Source organism: Schistocerca gregaria, chromosome 3 (assembly GCF_023897955.1).
Source record: "Schistocerca gregaria isolate iqSchGreg1 chromosome 3, iqSchGreg1.2, whole genome shotgun sequence".
Lineage (NCBI taxonomy): Eukaryota > Metazoa > Arthropoda > Insecta > Orthoptera > Acrididae > Schistocerca > Schistocerca gregaria.
Window position 1 is genome coordinate 177,980 of NC_064922.1, and position 6,092 is coordinate 184,071.

Below are 6,092 nucleotides of genomic sequence, written 5' to 3' on the forward strand. Positions count from 1 at the left end.
CTGACGCTCGTTCGTATTTTTCTATTATGTGCATTGCCGTCCCGACTTCCGCTACATTCATAACGAGAAACCCAACATCGTCCGCATAAGCTTTACATATTATTTTGTTTCCTCGTATTTGCAATCCTTGTAACCGCTGAGTCAAGGTAGCGAGCAAAGGTTCGATGGCCATGGCAAAAAGTGCCATGGACAACGGACAACCTTGCCTGACGGAACATGCGATCTCGACTGGCCGGCTAGGCTGTCCATTTATGATGATTCTGGAGGAGTTATTCGCTACCAAACGTCGTATGAGGTCAACGAATCTCGGCGGAAAACCCATTGCGCCTATCGTTTTCAGGAGGTAGGAGTGGCTGATCCTGTCGAAGGCTTTATCGAAATCTAACGACACGATGGCACATTTTAGTCGACATACTTCTGCTATTGAAATTATGTCGCGGTAGTCGGACAGCGTCTGCTGAATTTTCCTACCTTTGCCCACGCTAGACTGATATGGGCCGGTGACGCTGGCCATTACATTTTTAAGTCTGTGGGCTAAGAGCCGCGAAAAAATTTTATAGTCACTGTTCAGCAGAGTGATTGGTCTCAAATTTCCAATTTTCTTGCCAGCCGATTTTTTGCGATTAACACTATCATACCTTCGCGAAAATCTTTCGGTATCTCCTTATTGAGGTTCAGAAGTTAATTACAGATGCATGTAATTCTATGTTTTATATGTTCCCAGAAGACTTGATAAAATTCTTCTGGTATGCCGTCAGCTCCAGGGGATTTATTTTTTGCACTTTGATAGACAGCATAGTGTACATCGTCTTCGGTCGCCTCCGCTATTAGAGCTTCCGCGTACGCGTTACCAACGCGTCCTTGCAGGTGGGTCAGTAAATCGTCCTGTGCTTTTTCGTCTACCTCTTTATGTGAAAACAAGTTGTCGAAGTGGGTTAGTATTTCTGCTTTTATTTCGTTGTGCATTGTCAAGGTGGTTCCATTATCAGTTTTAAGCTCCGTCAGTATTTTGCGGAATCCTCGTTTAGTTTCACGAATCACATGATATACCGAAGTGGCTTCTTTTTGCGCCACAGTCTCTGCTCTTGACCTTATTTGGTATCCTTCAAGCTGTTGTCGCCTTAATGTCAGTATTTTTGCCTGGATTTTTTAAATTCTCCTATGGTTCGCAATAGCTGTAGCACCTTGCAGGTAGAGTTCTCGGAGACAATGAAAGTAAAATTCTATCGTTCTTTTCCGCCAAAAGCTCTTCTCCCGGGAGTAGTTGATGAAACATCTCCGGATCTGAGGTTTGGCGCATTTGAGCCACCAATCCAAGGTCGAGTGGTAAGAGCTGAGTTTGGTCTCGCAGGCTCTCCAAGTGGTGAGAAAGGCTTCTCGACAAGCAGGATCTTTTAAGTGTGAAACATTAAGTTTCCATGGCCCTTTATATCGACAGGTTCCTTGTCGTTCCAAATTTAAAGTGCATATATATGCAGCGTGGTCTGAAAAAACGGTTGGCCAAATTTCAGACTGCAGGATGTGGTGTTTCAGATTGGGCGAGACATATATTCGATCCAACCGGCTCGCTGAATGATTAGTGAGGTGGGTAAAGCCGGGTGCCGCGCAATGCTTTTGCTCCCACGAATCAGTTAAACGGAGGTCGGTGACGATACGTTCCAGGTCCGGCGATTTGTTGTAGTTCGGAGTTTGGTCTTTGGCATGTATGACACTGTTATAGTCGCCTCCAAGGATGGTATGGGTGCAGTGTACACCAAACAAAGGAACAATTCCCTCCTTAAAAAACTGTGCTCGTTGGCACCGATTGGTAGAACCAGATGGGGCATAGACATTAATAATCCTGGTGTTATAAAGCGTGCCGGCAATGCCTCTGCCGTTAGGCAGATTTGTTACGTCTGTAATGACGACGCCCTCTTTGAAAAGAAATGCGGTACCCAAATCACATCCAATTCCAGGATTGACTATAGCATTATACCCCTGTATGAAGTCAAGTTCGATGTTTGTTACTTCTTGTAAAAACAAAATGTCCACATCAGCTGCATACAGGAAATCTTTTAAATTTTGTACATTAAATGGGCTACAAATTTTATTGATGTTCAGCGTAGCGATCTTATAGGCCTGCAACGGAACTACGTTAGCCAAGACGGGAGTGTAATTAGGAAAAACTCTGGCAACATATCATTTCGAAAAAACATTAAGAAATCTGACCCGAGAGACATGTGGACACAACTCAGTAAAACCGTTCAGACTAGAAATATTCATGACTTGGGAAGGGATCAGTCGGCTTCTCCGTGTCTGGGACAGTATCCGTCGCGGCGATGACATTCAAGACGACGTCATCTCGTGGTGTGGCCATCGTGGTGACTATAACGGTTCCTGTGGTGTCCATAATTGCGTCCTCCTTTGTAGTGTCGTCGACATCGTCTGCCCACGGATTCGACAGCCCTGTCATCGGTTCGTCATTAAGTGGTGCACTATATTCAGGTGTTTGCTGGTGATTTTTATCTTCGGTTCGGGTAATTGCTACGTCATCGGAGGGCAAACTGGCAGAACCGGAGGTACTATCCAAGGACACAGGGTCTTCGTTAGATGACTGCTGATTGCACTGCAAGTTCTCAGATGCAGATTGACGTATTTTGCCCCCTATTTGCTTCGCCTGTTCACGCAGTTGTGGTGCAGTCTGCTCTGCACCTTCACGCGCGATCCTCCGTTTTTTAGATTTCTTGGGAGATGCGTCTCGTGGTGGACTTTGGACGGTACCTGAAGAAGCCTCAGGTTGCAAAGTAGCACTACTCGAAGTGACTGACGCCAGGTCTGATTTCATTGCACTTGACGGGCTGTGGTCAGTGCCTAAGGCAGCTGCAGGATTCGGAGGAGCACCACTAGAAACGGCTGGTTGCGAGTCCGTTTTCTGTGCACCTGATACGCTTTTGATACCTCCTAAAGAAGCTCCAGGATGCAGAGGAGCACTACCCGAAGCGACTGAGGTCGCGTCCGTATCCATTGCCTCATTGGGCGATTCCACGGCGACAAGGGCAGGAGCAGATATGTCTTCGCAGGAGGGTTGAGTGTCTACAGATGCTACACATGAGTCGGTCGGTTGGTCGGTCGCTTGTGGGTCGGTATTCGTAGTAACTTCGGGGGGCGTAGTGGCACTTGCAAAACCGCGCGCTACGGCGACTTATGTCACGGGCAGCGTTGACATAGCAGGGGGCCTGACGGCATCGCCAGCAGGCAGTTGCGCCACTCGCCTTTGAACACATTCTGCACGAACGTGGCCTGGTAAATTGCAGACAGCACACGTTTTCGGTTGGTCATCATACATCACAACAGCTCTATATCCGCAGACGTTTATAAACGACGGAATGTGCTTCTGCAATTCGACTTTTAATTAGCGCACACCATTCAAAACAGGGAATTTGTGTGCAGCAGACCACCGTTCGGCAATATTACTCAAAACTTTCCCGTATGGAGCAATAACAGCATTTATCTGGTCACTTGTAATTTCAAAGGGAAGTTCAAAGACTCGTACGGTCCGAATACCTAGACCAGCATGGGCAACGGTAACCTCCCCAACATTTCCGTCAGCATGTTTAAATTTCAGAATGCCACCACAAGATCGAACTATCCTTTCACACAATTCTGGACTGGCAAGTTTCACGAAAACCACACTGTTCATAATCGAGAAATGTATGCCGATAATATCATCAAGTCCTATTTTAACATCATCCTCTAACTACTGTTCAACATCAAATGACCTCGGTCGGACAAAGTTGCGATCAAACGTGAATTTCAAAGTATCTTTTCCTTGCGGTTGCGACATCTCTTAATTCTTTTTCATGTCTACACAAATACTATAGACAGCGACGCGTTGCAGCAAGAGCATAGACTTACCACGCGGAGCTAACGCAGCACAGCACACAGCACGGCACGTCCGACCTCCAGCGCAGCCGCTGGCTGACGCACTGAGCTAAAGAGGCGCGTCCTAGCGGCAATTTTGTGTACTGCGTCCGTACGGTCGTCTGAATCATCAGACTTCAGCTGACAACACTTCATATTTTCAACTAATATTTGCAGCTATGGCGACCCATTACTGCTTGGCTACACATCTGACACGTAGCCGATGTTCTCTCCAAACAAAACCACTTGCACTTCACAACATGACTTTCACACATGTCTACAAAATCACCTTCACCTTCAAATACAGTTTCTAGCGACTGATGGAGACGTAGGCAAATTTTAAAGTTGCTATTTCCATTACATCACGTTAATGAGAAAAACGGTAATTTACATCTGCAGCGGAAAAAAATTTCGTTCCGCCCAGCGTAGGGCTCGAAACCACGACCCTATGATTAATGGTCTCATGCTCTACCGACTGTGCTAGCCGTGATAACTCGATGGATACCTGCTGGGTAGCAGATCACACACTACTCGTTTGGGTTGGTTGCTCCCATACAGAATCCCTCCACGCTGCCTAATGTTTTCCTAACGTCACACTCGTCACGTACTTCACTTTTATTTCATAATCATTTCTGAGAGGTAAAGGAGTTGCATGACAATCTGCAGAGCTAGCAGCGTCAAAATTAACACACATACTTGATGTGACTCAAAAGCTGAACGAGTTACTTTCCGACGTTGTTATAGATGTGCAAGTGCCAGTCAAAACTCGCGGTGACGGCACTCTGCCGACCATTTCGCTAGTTAACACCGGTCTTGTTGTGTGTGTTTCAAGCTCAAGACCATCTCCAAGCAGAAAATGGTCAACAGCAACATTCAGACGGTTTCGTACTGCTCAATTGCTACATTAAAACGGTATGTTTCTTTTTCAGAACTGGAAAAACACGACTGTGACAGGATTCGAACCTGCAATCTTCGGATCCAAAGTCCAACGCCTTATCTATTAGGCCACACGGTCACTGACGACCAAGTATAACTTATATACGACTCATCTCGAAACGCTCACACCCCCTGAGGAATTGTGTTTTCGTTCCACACAGCCGCTGCCCCTTGCTCTATCCCACCCATTCGTTACATTCAACCTCTTACGAGACCGACCAAATATAGACTGGCAAACAAGACCACACACTTTGTGCATTCGGAATCGAAGGCAGGGTGTCCCTCGCCGCATTTGCTACGATGGGCATTTGAAACTTCTGCAGAAACGGCTGCGGCGGCGACGACGTACGACGACGACGACCGCGAGAGGCTCAGAGATTTGTGAGAAATACATCTATAAAATGTAATTCAGACTGCCTCGTCCCTCCTTATGCCGTACCGCTTTGGCAAATGCTTTATCTGCGCCATTCGCCTTAATCACATCTGAGAGTAATTCTTAATAAAACGCCTCTCGCTAATTGTTCGTCATCACAGATACTGTTTGCTATACGGCCATGACGCGCAACTGATTTCCAAAATTCGTTTTCCTCCTGTGAGGATGGAACTCACGACTCCTGGTTTACTAGACCAGTGCTCTACCACTTTTTATATATATATATATATATCGTGACAGCATTCGAACCTGTAATCTTCAGATCCGAAGTCCGACGCCTGATCCATTTTTTTTATTTTTTAGTCTGGCGCCTTGGACCGCTTTTTATTGTTTTTTATAAGGATGCATATCAGTAGGCGCATGACGGGGACAAAGAGGGCAGGGGTCAAAGAACTCGAGGCCTGGCCACGATGCCCCCACCATCACTCCTACCGAATGGCTCCTTCAGTGCATTTTAATTGTTATAGAAAAGCGGGTATAGTCGTGTATATTTTTCGCCTGCTTTCTTTATTGTGGTAAGGAGCACTTGTTGTACGACATCTGGGGGTGAGATCCCATTGCAAAGCCGTCATTCGAGTTTTCTGTCAACAGACATTCGAGTACTAATCATGTGATTATATTGGAATATACATCGAGCATTTATGAGACACTTATTGGGTTGCAGACGTAACATAAATGGATAAAAGAGGAGGCATTTCCTTCATCTTGAACGTAGATTCATACTTCTCTTCTGCAGTACTCCTATAATAGTAGATTTAGTGTTTGACTGTGCGCTTTAACCAACACCTATTCGTTCGAATAAAATGATCAGCATGTTTCCATA

The 6,092-nt window shown here is 45.9% G+C and overlaps 1 non-coding gene across 1 annotated transcript; it reads right to left on the minus strand.

The window, feature by feature from the left end:
• Positions 1-4,842: 4,842 nt before the first annotated feature.
• Positions 4,843-4,915, minus strand: Trnaq-uug (transfer RNA glutamine (anticodon UUG)). The gene has a single exon. It is a non-coding gene; the product is annotated as a tRNA-Gln (tRNA).
• Between the last annotated feature and the right edge of the window lie 1,177 nt (positions 4,916-6,092).